The following is a 15,802-nucleotide window of genomic DNA, read 5'->3' on the forward strand; positions in this document are numbered from 1 at the left end:
AATAATTATGGTTGACAGGGGCAAAGCAGCCATTTGCTAATTATTAACGGGGAAGGGTGATTTTGGCTAATATTTCTGTACTCTTTTTCCTCACAAAAACTTCAGAACAGACACAAAAGGTTAAAAGAATTCCGTCCTCTGTACTTATTTTCTCTGATAAAAATCTTTTTTGCTTTCTGAATTGACATTGAATTGTCATCTCAAGTTACTATCACTTGGAATGCAAATTTCCACAAAACAAAGTTTGCTTGGTGTTTATAAACCGAGATTCTTTTTTTTTTTTTGCTGTTTTAATACATGCTATACGGCTGTTAAAAGTGTTGTCAATTAGCTCTAAACCTGAAGGTCTCTGCAAGACTTTTGGGGGGAAATTTTAACAGCTTGGCCCATGTAAGCAGAAGGAACCTGTTTTGTAGAGATGCAGTACATTAGAACAAAGGTGGTGTGAGAGTCTTTGCCATTATCATTGAAGAGGTCTTAAAGGTTCAGGAAAACTGTTGATTATGGGAGGAGCAAATACATATACAGATTTATCAGATGATATGGATGAAAGTAATACTTGCTCACATATTTGTGTACAAGTGTTACTTTCAAATGTAGGAGTTCTTGTATGAAGCCTCATTATGGGAAAGTTATACCAATGACAGTGCTAAATGGGAATCTAAAACTTGATGTAGAATTCTTGAAGAAAGTACTTCTGTAAGCAACTACAGTGAGGTGTGTTAGAGTCACAATAACCTGATAAAAGGCAGTTCCTCACGTCTGCACATTGATGTTAGGAATGTATTTAATAAATTTCATGAATGTGTAGTAAATTTGTCAACAAATGCAAATTTCATTGGAATATAGAAACACAGTATCATTTCTATGTGCTGGATAAATAATTTGAATGTGGCCTGAAAATGGATTTGTTTCAAGAGAATAAATTCTATTCATAACCAAAGTACTTACTCCCAACATTTGCCAGCACACATTCTCAAATATCTTTTAATAATGATATTATCTTTATTTCTTTAAAATTTTAAAAAAGATTTTATTACCAAATTAAAGATATGAATAATACAAAATGTCACAAATAGCGTTCCAGTTCAGTGGTTAGTTTCTTTAATCAGTAAATCCCCTTCCTAGCAACATTCTTTTTTTATTTATATCTTTTTATTTATATTACTTTGTTCAATTTTTCTGTCAAAAAATGAAGAAATAATTAAGAGATAAAAAAAAAAAACATGCATTTGAATTTGATCACATATACCTAAAATTATAAAAAACACATGATACTCTTTTATCCATTATCCTATTGTATTATTATGCTTATAAAATCCTGATTTATAATGTCAGTTAGCCATTTATACAGCTATAGCAATTACTTATTTTCGTATTTAAAAATTGAATTCTAGCAAATATTACTTGATTCCTTGCTTTAGACTTCAAGTAATATATGATTTATCTTTGTAGAAGAAAAACTGGGGACCAGCTTTAATATTGTACTAGGGGAGCTTCACACCCTGCTCGCTGTGCTTGCTTCTTTTGATAAAATAAAATAAAATACATACAGAAGCTTTTGACACTGTGTGTTCCTCAGCTATGAAAACATAAATATGTTTTATGGAAATCAAGAATGATACCACGTGGTCATGCTAGATAAATAAAGGCGTGCTTGAGGTTTATCAAGCAAACTAAAACAGAAGGTTGCACAATAAAGCTTCTGTTACTTATTTTAGTATTTATTATGTATTACCACGTAACCCGCATCCCTCTTTTCCATTGGCTGAATAAAAATCACTAAGAGGAAAATTATTTTAATGTATAGAAAGATAATAGTATAATGTATAATAGATTTATTATGAAAAATGAAAAGTTTTAAAATTTATTATTCAGTTACCCCAGCAAAAAAATATGTATTAGTAATCGTTCGTTACATGATGTTATTATTAACTTATTAACGTTTTCAATGATGTATATAGATCTGTGTTTTGTATACGTAGTATCGGGCTGGGGGGGGGGATATTAATGTTTTGAAAGTTACTTCAAACAATGTTTCTTTAATATATGAACTGTCTTAATTTTTCTAGTATTATCATGTGCTGCCATGTCTGTGTTTCTAACTAATTGTAGACAGTTTATAATTGATGGTAGCATTAAAATAGCTTTGAACTACTGTACAAATTGGAGCAGTATGGTATTAAGGGCAAGTTGCTGCTTAAAAAGGAAAGCTGAGTGGGAAAAGACAGCGAGTATTTAAGTAATCAGTGGACACAATTCTTCTTCTTGAACTAATGTTATTAGTGGTATCCCCCCAGCGGTCTGTGTTGGGCCCATTGTTGTTTTCTGTAGTTATCAATGATATTGATGCAGGTATATCAGGCTTAACGTCCAATTTTGCAGATGATACAAAGGTTAGTAGGGTTGTTACTGCAACAACCTACTAACTGTTATGCTACTGCAACAGGATCTGTAAAAGTTGAGAAGATGGGCTGAGAGGTGGCAACCGAAGTTTAACATTGACGAATGCAAAGTACTGCATATGGGTAGCAGTAACCTCCCTGAGAAATGTACCAACTGTGCGATACTACACTGAGTGTAGTGGAGAATGAAAAAGACCTGGGGTAATTGTGCAGTCAGATATAAAGTTTTCTGGGCAGTGTAGACAGGCGGTCAGAGCAGCTCATGGGATCTTGTGAATGATATAGAAATTTTACTAGCAGGGATAAGGAGTTGATTCTCCTTTTGCATAAGGCAATGGTCACGCCACACCTTGAGTACTGCATGCATACAGTTCCGGGGGCCTCATTTTAAGAAGTATAAATAGAGCTTCTAGAACTAGTACATAGAAGGGGAACAATGAGGAACAATTTGCCTTTGGCCAGCGGGTGGTTGGTTGGTGGAACCGACTTCCATCACTTGTTGTTGAAGTTGATAGCCTAAACAAATTTAAAGCTCAACTGGACAGGTATTCCGAACGAACGGAGGGGTGAAATGGGAGTGGTGTGTGTTTTTTTTTTTTTTTTTTTTTGGCTGATGCTGAATAAGCTTGCTTTCTTGCATCATATATGCCTCTACTAATGCTAATGCTAATGGGTTGCTCTTATGAATAAAGGCCTAAGTTCTGCAAATTGTAGTGTCTGGAATTAGGCACCTGCGAGATGATCTGATTGAGGTATTAAGGTCTTCAGTGGATTGAACATGCTCAGTGCTCATTCTTTCTCTTGCTCTGATTACACACTTAAGGGGGCATAAATATAAATTGAGGAAAGACAGTTGTAGAATAGATGTGCGGAAATTTTCCTTTAGCCAGGGGGGGGGGGTCGTTTGCTGGAACAGACTTCCATCTGTTGTGAAACTTAATACCATTAACATTAGTAGAGGCATATGATGCAAGAAAGCAAGATTATGCAGCATCAGCCAAAAAAAAAAAAAAACCGCTCCCATTTCACCCTACCGTTTGTTCCAAATACCTGTCTAGTTCAGCCTTAAATTTATTTAGGCTATCAACTTCCACAACAAAGGCTGGAAGTCTGTTCCAACTACCCGCTGGGTAAAGGCAAACTTCTACACATCTATCCTACATCTGTCTTTCCTCAATTTGAATTTATGCCCTATGAGATGATTATTCTGAGTAAAGGGGAAGAATCCCATCAGCATTGAGCATGCCCAAACCATTCAAGGCTTTATACACCTCAAACAGTTCACCTTGCAGGTGCCTTGTCTTCAGACATTGTAATTTGCAAAACTTAAGCCTTTAAGAGCAACCCTCTGTTCCATTCACTAACCTTGTTGCCCTTCTCTGTACTCGTTCCAACAGCTCTACATCCTTCTTAAAATGAGGCTTCCCGACCTGTATACAGTACACAAGGTGTGGCCTGACCATTGCCTTATACAAGGGGATAATTACCTCCTTATCCCTTCTAGAAAAATTGCTGTATATCATTGATAAGACACTATGAGCTACTCTTTCAGACCGTCTGCACTGCTCAGAAAACTTAATATCTGCCTGCACAATTACCACCAGGTCCTTTTCGTTCTGATTCACTGTCAGTGTAGTACCACAGAGTTGATACGTCACTCTGGGGTTACTGCTTCCCATATGTAGTACTTTACATTTGTCAATGTTAAACTTCATTTGCCACCTCTCTGCTCAACTTTTATAGATCCTGCTGCAGCAGCGTACTGTCATCAGTGTCCTTAACAACCCTTACAACCTTCGTATCGCCTGAAAACCTGTTTTTTTTTTTTTTTTTTTTTTATGTAAACCCCAAACACAAGAGGTGTTAGAACTTATAGTACTTAGTACCATGCTTGGGTTGGAGGTTGAGAAGACAAAAGAAGATATTTGTTGACATTGGACTTGAACTTCTGTAGACTCTAATTTTCAGGAAATACGTATGAAGGAAGGTTGTTCCAGAAAACGGCAGTTGAATGAATAAACGAGGAAGATGACAAGTTGGTTCTGTGAGTTTGAAGTTGGACAGTAAATGGATGTTGGCTAGTGGCGGCACATGTTCGGACTGTATTGAAAGAGAGAGCAGGAATTATAGAAGCTAATTCAGAAGAACAGTGCCCATGGAAGTATCTGTAGAAGAAGCATGCAGCAGAAACAGTACGTCTATGAGACAGCTAGTGCAGAGACTCTGTTAGAGATGAGTCATTAATTAACCTAACTGCCCTCTTCTGAATGGAATCCAGAAGCCTGAGAGAGGTTTTGGGGGCACCACCCCAGATGTGGAAACAATATTCCATGGCAGGGCGGATTTGCGATTTATACAGAGTGAGCAACTGTTTGGAAGAAAAGTAACGCCGAGAGCGAAAGAGAAAACCAAGTTTTTTAGATGCAGAAGAAGCAATATTTGTAATGTGCTTGTGCCAAGAGAGATTAGTAGTCAGGGTAATCCCCAAAAGAGATATATCATTTTGCATAGAAATCGGAGTGTCACTAAAGATGAGCATAGGAGCAGAAGAATCCTTTTTGTGAGATATAAGACAAGACTGAGTTTTAGAAGGGTTGAAATCGACTAAGTTATCTTTGCCCCACTGGAGAACCTGAAGATCGGCATTTAAGGAATTGGTAGCAGATTTTTGAGAAGTTGAAGCTGATTGTGCAGGACAAGGTTTCTCAAAATGGAAAGTTGAATGCAATGTGCTATCATCGGCAAAACTATGGATAGGATTTCCAGTCAATGGAAGAAGGTCATTAATATACAAGAGGAAAAGAGTGGGGGAAAGAACTCAACCTTGGGGAACACCGGCATTAGTGGAGAAGTTAGAAGAAAGAGAGCCATCTACCATCACCCTCAGTGAGCGATCAGAGAGAAAACTGGATAACAAATTACTAAAAACAGTTGGCAAACCATAAGATGGAAGCTCGTTTAGAAGACCTTTATGCCAAACACGATCGAAAGCCTTTGAGATGTCAAGAGCAACTACTTGTGTTTCACCGAACCTTTCCATTGAATTAATCCATAAATGGGTAACATAAGCCAGAATATCACCAGTGGATCGACACTGACGGAATCCATACTGGCGATCGTTGATCAGACAGAAGGTTTCTAGGTAGTTTAAAATGTGGCGGTTAATTGATTTCTCCATTGCTTTAGAAAGAGTAGAAGTAATTGCAATGGGACGATAATTGGATGGTCGGAATTTGTCACCCTTTTTAGGAACTGGCTGGATATGAGCAAATTTCCAAGCAGAAGGAAAAACACCTTTGGAATATGAAAGTGAAAAAAGGCGGCAAAGAATAGGAGTAAGTTCAGGAGAACAGGTTTTGAGAACAAGTGGAGAAATACCATCGGGACCTGCAGCTAACTTAGCATCAAGATTTGTCAAAATCCTCTTGACATCCTTTTGACGGAAGACCACAGGAGGCATTGAATAGAGCATGTTGGGAATAGTGGGAGGTGTTTTACCAAGATCGTTAATGCATCAGTTGAAAGAAAAATCGGATGCTAGCAGGTCAGCTTTATCCTTGGCTGAAGTGACAACAGATCCATCTGGTTTGGACAGAGGTGGGAGCACAGTTGGGCAAAAGTTGCGGCCAATAGCTTTGGGAAGAGACCAGAATGCTCATCTACCATTAGGGCAGGATGCAGGTTTTCTACTCTTAGCCTGTTCAAACTCTAATTTGGACTGGTTAATAACTGCTTTATAATTGTTTCGAGCTTTGGTGTAGGCAGAAAATGAAACTGAAGAATTAGAAACAAGCCAATTATGATATTCAACATTCTTCTCTTGAACAGCCTTAGCACATTTATTGGAAAACCAAGGTTTAGATAAAGGACGGGATTTTAAAGTGGAGTGTGGGATAAAGGATTCCATTCCTGCAAGAATAATTTCACTGACACGATCTGGGCAAACGTTGACATCAGAACTTTTGAAACAGTGATCCAACCAAAGAAAAGAAGTCTCGCAGGTCATCCCATTTTGCATTCTTGTAATGCCAAACAACACGTGGTTGGGAATAGCCATGAGATAAAGGTTCTATTGGAGAAGAGACAGTCACCAAGTTGTGATCTGAAGTGCCAAAAGGACCTCTCACTTCGAACGTGTACTCAGATGGGTTGTTTGTGAGAAAAAGATCAAGCGTATTGGCTGCATGATTAGGATTGTCCGGTATTCTTGTAGGTAAATGAACAATCTGTGCAAGATCATTAGTAATTGCAAAAGCCTGAGCATCCCGTTCAGCTGGGTCGGTGTGACTAGAAAACGGAAGCCAGCTGGAGTTGTGAACATTAAAATCACCAAGGAAACTTACCTCACTGTTAGGAAAGTTGGACTGGAGAAAGTCAAGTTGCAAAGAGATGAAGTCAAATAGCTCCAAGTAATTAGTGGAGTTGGGAGAACGGTAGACACAACTGATGAATTTGACACAATGAGATAGAGAGATTTCAAGGCAGAGAAGATCAAAGAGAGGAGATTCCAAATTACCAAGTCTCTGACAGGGAATATCAGAACGGACATATGCACATGAACCACCTTTGACGCGAAAAGAATCATACAGTGAATAATTTGGGCATCTGAGATGAGCAGTAGTTGAATCCACCGATAACTGAGAGTCTGTCAGAAAAAGTACATGGGGTTTGGCAGACTGCAAGTGGAAATGGACATCGTTGAGATTAGAATTGAGACCACGTATATTTGTGAAATGAATTAGGAAGTGCTTGGGAGGTTTAGATCTTAGCATTGGTAGAGGCGTTTGATGCAAGAAAGCAAGCTTATGCAGCATCAGCCAAAGAAAAAAAAAATAAATAAATAAAAAATAACCACTTCCACTTCACCCCTCTGTTTGTTCGAAATACCTGCCCAGCTGAGCCTTAAACGTATTTAGGCTATCAACTTCCACGACAAGGGATGGAAGTCTATTCCACCTACCAACCACCCGCTGGCTAAAGGCAAATTTCCTCACTTCTATCCTACATCTGTCTTTTCTCAATTTGAATTTATGCCCTCTCAGGTGATTATTCTGAGCAAAACGAAGAATCCAATCAGCATTGAGTATGCTCAAACCATTCAAGGCTTTGTACACCTCTATCAGATCACCTCGCTGGTGCCTAGTCCCCAGACACTGTAATTTGCAAAACTTAAGCCTTTCTTCGTAAAAGCACCCCTTTGTTCCATTCACTAATCTTGTTGCCCTTCTCTGTACTCCTTCCAGCATCTCTACATCCTTCTTGAAATGAGACCTCCAGACCTGTATACAGTACTCTAGGTGTGGCCTGACCATTGCCTTATACAAGGGAATAATCACCTCCTTATCCCTGCTAGAAAAATTCATATATATCATCGACAATACACCATGAGCTACTCTTGCAGCCCATCTGCACTGTCAGAAACTTCATATCTGCCTGCACAACCACCCCCAGGTCCCTTTCATTCTGTACCACTGTCAGTGTAGTACCACAGATTTGATACGTTGCTCTGGTGTTGCTGTTTCCCATGTGTAGTACTTTACATTTGTCAATGTTAAACTTCATTTGCCACCTCTCAGCCCATCTGCTCAACCTTTCCAGATCCTGCTGCAGTAGCATAGTGTCAGTAGTGTCCTTGACAACCCTGCCAACCTTCGTATCGTCTGCAAACTTGGACATTAAGCTTGATATACCATCATCAATATCATTTATAAATACAGAAAACAATAATGGACCCAATACTGAACCCTGAGGGACTCCACTAATAACATTAGACCACGATGAGCAGTGTCCATTGATTACCACTCTGTCTTCTCCCCCTCAACCACCCCTTTATCCATAGCAGCAATTTTACCTCCAATGCCACACTGCTCCAATTTGTGCAGCAGTCTTCCATGTGCAACAGTATCAAAAGCCTTTCTAAGATCCAAGTATATAATATCAAAGTTATTCCCTGCATCCAGTTCTTTTGTGACTGCATCATAGTATCCAATCAAATTGGTCAGACAAGACTTCCCCTTAACAAAACCATGCTGTGTCTGAGCTATAACTTAAGTCTTGTCTAGATGATCCTGCAGTGCTTCTTTAACCAGTGCCTCCATTAATTTTCCACGAACAGAAGTTAAACTAACAGGTCTATAATTACTTGTGTCGCCCTTTGATCCTTCTTTGTGAATTGGGGTCACATTTGCACATCTCCAGTCAATGGGTACTTCCCCTGAGTCCAAGGAAGCTCTCATAATTATGGCTAAGGGTTTGCTTACTTCCTTTGCTGCTTCCTTTAATATAACTGGATAGATCCCATCCACCCCAGGTGCCTTTCTTGTAATTATCTTCAACAATTTCTCCTCCACTTTACTCTCAGTTATTACAAGATTCTCTAGCTTACTGCCAGAGTTGAATACACCTCTGGCATTCCCCTCGCTGAATAACTCCTCATGTGTGAATGTCGATGCAAAATATTCATTCAGTTTGTTAGCTACCTGAGCAGGATCATCAACAGTTGACCCATCGATATCAAGTGGACCAATCTGATTCATCCCCTTCCTTCTAGAGTTTACATAAGTAAAGAACTCTTTGCTGTTTTTCTTTGCATCCCTTGCCAAAGATTCCTCGTAATCTGCCTTCGCCTGCCTAACCTCCTTTGTAACTTGATTACAGATCAACTTGTATCTATCATAGGCTTCTGTGTCACGTGTTAATTTGTATGTATCCCATGCATTTTTCTTCTCTGCCATATGTCTCATTAGTTCATCTGACATCCACTTAGGCCTAAACCTTGAACAATATTTCTTATTTGGTATGTAAAGCCTAGTAGCTTCCAAGATAAGTTCTTTGAATGCTTCCCATTTGAATTTGCTGTTGGTAGCATTATCAGTTGGTCACACTGTAGAGAATTTAAATACTGTCTCAGTCCATCGTAGTTGCCTTTACGAAAGCAATAACCCTTCCCTTTACCCCTAATGGTAGTTACCTCTTTGAGTAAATCCCACTTCAGCACACTGTGATCACTGCCACCTAGTGGTTCATTTACCTGCAGATTCTTAATGCATGAAGAATCACTACTGATAATCAAATCAAGAGTATTACTCCCTCTAGTTGCCTCCCGAACATGCTGATGTAGAAAACAATCATCCAATAAATCCACAAAAGCCTTGCTAGTGTGTGAGTGACCAGTCCCCAAATTCCAGTGAATATCTCGGAAATTAAAATCGCCCATTATAAGACTCTCTGATTTACTGGCCCACTCTATTTCCCTGTACAGTTCCTTATTATACTCATCAGAGTCATTAGGCCTATAGCACACTCCTACTCTCAATTTTGATCTCCCAATGCTTATGTCACACCAAACTGTCTCGACACTGCACTGTCCAGTAATGTCGACTGGCTTCACTTCCTTGGATTTTATGTATTTCTTAACTAATCAACCAGTGAAATACCACCACTTTGCTTATTGGAGGCTTGAAGTGGCGAAACCCATGTTTAGTCTCTAGAGCAAAGTTTCCGGCATCCCCCTCCCCCCATACTTCTCCTTCAACCCATGCATGGTACTAAGTACTATAGGTTTTGATACCTTTCGTGTTTGGGGTTTTCATAAAAAAAAAAAAATAAATAATAAATAACCCCTCCTCCCTTCCTATCCTGTCTATCCTTTCTGTAGACATTGTACTCTGCATTCCTTATATCTGGGTGACACCATGTCTCAGAAATCCCCACAATATCTGCCTTTGATGTTTTGAGCAATACCTCAAATTCATCAAATTTATTTACCAAACTCCTAGTATACATGTGCATGTATACGTGCGTGGTGTACACGCAAGTATACATGCACCTGTTCTTTTTCTTAGCTACCCTAAAACAACCTGTGTTTATTTGTACCACAATGATTCCCAGCAGTCTCTGAAATATCCTGCATCTTATTTTCCAGTCTACGGCTCATTACAATAGAAGCAGTGCAAGAATCACTTTAACCTCTGCCAGTGGCTACTGTTAAACGGTTAATCTATTAGTCCTTGTATCCCCCAGTTTTCCGAACCACCTAACACTGCCTCGATAGCATCAGCAAACATTCTTGCACCCTTTCTATTTAAGTGTATCCCATCCCTGTAGAAGCAGTCTTTCCTGTTAACAAGTACAGACCAGGCTGAAAAAAATTCTACCCCTTGAGCCCTGCACAATCTTTCCAGGGCCGAATTGATCGACAGGGCTCTCATCATATGCTCCCTCCTATCGTGTCTGGGCAGAATTGCAGACACTTTCAAATTCAACCCTAATACACGGCTTTTTTTCAACAGTGACCTGTACTTGTTAAGTAATTCCGCCAGTCTCCTACTCTTAATATCATTAGTGCCAACGTGTTTTGGCACTAATGATTTTTGTGCCCTTAAAATCTTTTCGCAGATAAGCTTGCTCTATTAGTTTGACAATTCATGGTGTATTCAATAGTAAGAAAAAGTGAGTGAGACATGCTGTATGAAGTAATGAAATTTTTGGATATGGCGTACACATGGTAAGAATGTACCCAGATCCTTGACATAACGTGGCCTCGACAATGCTCCCCGCATACACACTACTCGGACTCCCTCCAGTCACTATCTGGCAGAGTAGAGGTAGCAAGATTATACACTAGCTGATCCGGAAGTCTCCTAGAGAGTTACCAATAGGTTCGGTCCGGTGTACTAACTAGCGGCCGCCCTGCGACTACCGTTTTAGAGCTGTAGCCTCGAAATGTAATCAATATTGGATCTCACCACGATGTTTATCATAACCTCAAAAGTCATCAATCATACTGCATGATGGAAGAGATGGGGAAGGGTTGACAGGAACTTAGCTCTAGAGACTAAACATGAATTCCACCACTTCAAGCCTCCAATAAGCAAAGTTGTGGTATTGCACTGGTTGATGAGAGTCATCAACCACCTAGTACTGCCTGGTAACATAGAGGGGTGGCGTTCCTCCATGTAGTGTGGGCGCCACACCTCGACTCCTGCTTATGTTGGTTCCCACCTGGATGGTCACCCACCATGTACTTGTGCATGGAGGTTATACCCAGGATTACTAACGGTCACACCACCATCATGAAGGTGCAAGCAGAGGATTTGGGTCCACTTGACTTGAGTGTTACCCGAATATCAGTTCCATCAGCGTTTTAGACTCACATGTAGCAAGTACAGCTTGTCTGCCCTATCTGAGAGAATGTCTGTGACAACCTCAAGGACCACATTAAGCATAATGTACCATCATCAATATCATTTTTAAATACAGAAAACAACAATGGACCCAACACTGAACCCTGAGGGACTCCACTAATAACATTAGTCCATGATGAGCAGTGTCCATTGATTACCACTCTGTCTTCTCCCACTCAACCATCCCTTTATCCATAGCAGCAATTTGCCTCCAATGCCACACTGCTCCAAATTGTTCAGCAGTCTTCCAATAGTATCAATAGCCTTTCTAAGATCCAAATATATGATAACAAAGTTATTCCCTGCATCCAGTTCCTGTGTGACAACATCATAGTATCCAATCAAATTGGTCAGGCAAGACTTTACCTTAACAAAACCATGCTGTGTCCAAGCTGTAAGTGAAGTCTTGTCTAGGTGATCCTGCAGTGTGTCTTTAACCAGTGCCTCCATTAATTTTTGTGCAAAAGAAGTTAAACTAACACGTCTATAATTACTTGTGTTGCCCCAATCCTCCTTTATGAATTGTGGTCACATTTGCACAACTCCATTCCATAGGTACCTCCCCTGAGTCGAAATAAACTCTCATAATTATGGCTAAGGGTTTGCTTACTGCCTTTGCTGCCTTCTTTTATATAACTGGATAGATCCCATTCACCCCTGGTGCCTTTTTTAAGTTTATCTTCAACAATTTCTCCTCCACGTTCCTCTCAGTTATTACAAAATCATCTAGCAGTGAGCTAGATGATTTTGTAATAACTGAGAGGAAAGTGGAGGAGAAATTGTTGAAGATAAACTTAAAAAAGGCACCAGGGGTGAATGGGATCTATCCAGTTATATAAAAGAAGGCAGCAAAGGCATCATCTGCCAGAGATGAACTCACCTCTGGCATTCCCCTTTCTGAATAACTCCTCATGTGTAAATGTAGATGCAAAATGCCCATTTAGTTTGTTAGCCACCTGAGCAGGATCATCAACAGTTGAACCATCAATATCCAGTGGACCAATCTGATTCATCCATTTCCTTCTACAGTTTCCATAGGTAAAGAACTCTTTATTGTTTTTCTTTGCATCCTTTGCCAAAGATTTCTCATAATCTGCCTTCACCTGCCTAACTCCTTTGTGACTTGGTTACAGACCAGCTTATATCTATCGTAGGCTTCCATTTCACCCATTATTTATATGTATCCCATGCATTTTTCTTCTCTGCCATATGTCTCATTAGTTAGTATGTAAAGCCTAGTAACTTCCAAGATACGTTCTTTGAATGCTTCCCATTTTGAATTTGCTGTTGGTAACATCATCAGTTGGTCACACTGTAGAGAATTTCAATACTGTCTCAGACCGTCGTAGTCGTCTTTACGAAAGCAATAACCCTTCCCTTTACCCCTAATAGTAGTTAACTCTTTGAGTAAATCCCACTTCAGCACACTGTGATCACTGCCTTCTAGTGGTTCCTTTATCTGCAGATTCTTAATGCATGAAGAATCACTACTGATAATCAAATCAAGAGTATTACTCCCTCTATTTGCCTCCCGAACATGCTGATGTAGAAAACAATCATCCAATAAATCCACAAAAGCCTTGCTAGTGTGTGAGTGACCAACCCACAAATTCCAGTCAATATCTGGAAAATTAAAATCCCCTATTATAAGACTCTCTGGTTTACTGGCCCACTCTGTTTCCCTGTACAGTCTTTTATTTATACTCATCGGGGTCATCAGGCCTATAGCACACTACTACTATCAATTTTGATCTCCCAATGCTTAGGTCACTTCAACAACTACATGCAGCACATAGAATGCAATATCCCAATCACATACCAATATATACAGACGGATCAAAATCAGAGAACCATGTAGGAGCAGTATTCCCAGATGTTACATTATCACGCCAACTCCCAAAAGAATGCAGTGTCTACACTGCAGAATTAGTAGCAGTTCAGATAGCCCTGGAGCATTTCAGAACCACCTACCACCTGAGAACAGTAATATACTCTGATTCATTAAGTGTAATCCAAGCCATACAAAACACAAGCAATATAACCCATCCAGTACTCTGGAAAATTAAACAGATACTAACAGGCTTCACAAATAAAAAACAAGAGATACTTTTTTGCTGGATACCAGGACACAAAGGGATAAAAGGAAATGAAGAAGCGGATAGAATTGCAAAATCAACCACTAACCTTCAAGAACAATATTTCACAGTTCCACATAAGGACTACAAGCCAATCATTAAAAATCACTGTCTAACCCAATGGCAAGAACACTGGCAAAAACAAACATGGAATAAATTATATGAAATAAAACCAAAGGTTGAGCACTGGAAAACGAGCATAAGGAAATCAAGGAGAGAAGTTGTTGTTCTGACCAGATTGCGGATAGGCCATACACATTTCACAAATGGTTATCTATTACGTGCAGAAGAACCCCCAAGATGCCAAGTATGCAATACTATCCAAACAGTTAAACATATACTTATAGAATGCCCAACATATGAAAGTGATAGACACCGAATTTTTTTCATCATTATATAAAAGAAACCAAAACATCACCCTTAAAGATCTTTTAGGTGACAAGGAACATGTGTCAGATATTTTTAGATTCATACAAACAATCAACATATACCATCTGCTGTAAATTATAGTATAATACCACAGAAACAGATAACCTTGTACATTCGCACAAGATTTATATAAAGAGAACATTGTATAACAAATGAACTCGCGCACTGTGATCTCCGTTGTCGATGCGCCAATAAACACCAAAACAACAACAACAGCTTAGGTCACACCAAACTGACTCGACACTGCACTGTCCAGCGATGTCGACTGGCTTTACTTCCTTGGATTTGTATGTGTTTCTTAACTAATAGCATAACCCCCTCCTCCCTTCCTATCCTTTCTGTAGCTGTTGTACTCCTCCAATTCCAGTTCTGCATTCCTTATATCTGTGTGACACGAAGTCTCTGATATCCCAACGATATCTGCCTTTGATGCTTTGGACAATACCTCAAATTCATCAAATTTATTTACCAAACTGCTAGCATTGGTGTACACGAAAGTATACATGCACCTGTTCCTATTCTTAGCTACCCTAACACAACCCGTGTATTTACTTGCACCGCAATGACTCCCAGCAGTCTCTGAAATATCCTGCATCTTGTTTTCCAGGCTCATGCTCATTCCAATAGAAGCAGTGCAAGAATCACTTTCACCTCTGCCAGTGGCTACTGGTAATTTATTAATCCTTGTATTCCCCCAAGCTAGCAGTTTTCTGACCCACGTAACACTGCCTCGATAGCATCAGCAAACATTCTTGCACCCTTTCTATTTAAGTGTATCCCATCCCTGTAGAAGCAGTCTCTCCTGTTAACAAGTACAGACCAGGCTGGAAAAAATTCTACCCCTTGATCCTTGCACAATCTTTCCAGGGCCGAATTGATCGACAAGGATCTCATCATATACTCCCTCCTATCGTGTCTGGGCACAATTGCAGACACTGTCAAATTCAACCCTAATTCATGGCTTTTTTTCAACAGTGACCTGTATTTGTTAAGTAATTCTGCCGGTCTCCTACTCTTAATATCATTAGTGCCAACGTGTACAACTATATCACCTTTTGTGCTCTTAAAAGATGATATCCGCTCTACAACGTGATCAACCGTTGCCCCTGCAGCCATACCCTGGTCCTGTTTCACCTATCCTTTTTGCAAAACATGTTCCCCGTTTCCCTGACAATAGAGCCACCAACAAATACTAGTTCTTGTGGGACCAGCGCATTCTGCCTAGGGGGTTGCCGCTGTATTGCGTGATGACCAAGTGCAAGCTCTGCATTGATGTGGGCAGCTGATGGGCCCTCAGTTTAGATCTTTCGAGGGCATCCACCCTGTCCTTCAAGCTCTCATATAGGCCCATAACAACGCTGAGTTCTCGCCCGATTTCGTTACACTCCTTGCATCGCGTACACACAAAGACCTCCCCTATGGCATTATCATGTCCCGTACCCGATTGCTCCACAAACATCATGCAATCAGTGCATTTTAAAAGGCTGTGACGCAGTTGCCCTGCGTCCCTCAGTTCTCCTCTGAGCCACAGCCCTCCCATTAGCTTGAGCCTTTTGCTTTGCTGCTCTGGTCTGAGTCATAATTTTGATTTAATTTCAATAAAATTTAAATTTCAGTACAAAATTATAACCCTAAATTCTGGGTGCAG

General features: G+C 39.8%; 1 protein-coding gene across 3 annotated transcripts in view; it reads left to right on the plus strand.

Annotated features, from left to right (window-relative positions):
* LOC150078504 (oxysterol-binding protein-related protein 9) overlaps positions 1-15,802 on the plus strand; it is a 607,385-nt gene that overhangs the window by 367,643 nt on the left and 223,940 nt on the right. The window lies entirely within an intron of this gene.

Source organism: Mastigoproctus giganteus, chromosome 11 (assembly GCF_048544385.1).
Source record: "Mastigoproctus giganteus isolate SK-2022 chromosome 11, ASM4854438v1, whole genome shotgun sequence".
NCBI classification, from domain to species: Eukaryota; Metazoa; Arthropoda; class Arachnida; order Uropygi; family Thelyphonidae; genus Mastigoproctus; species Mastigoproctus giganteus.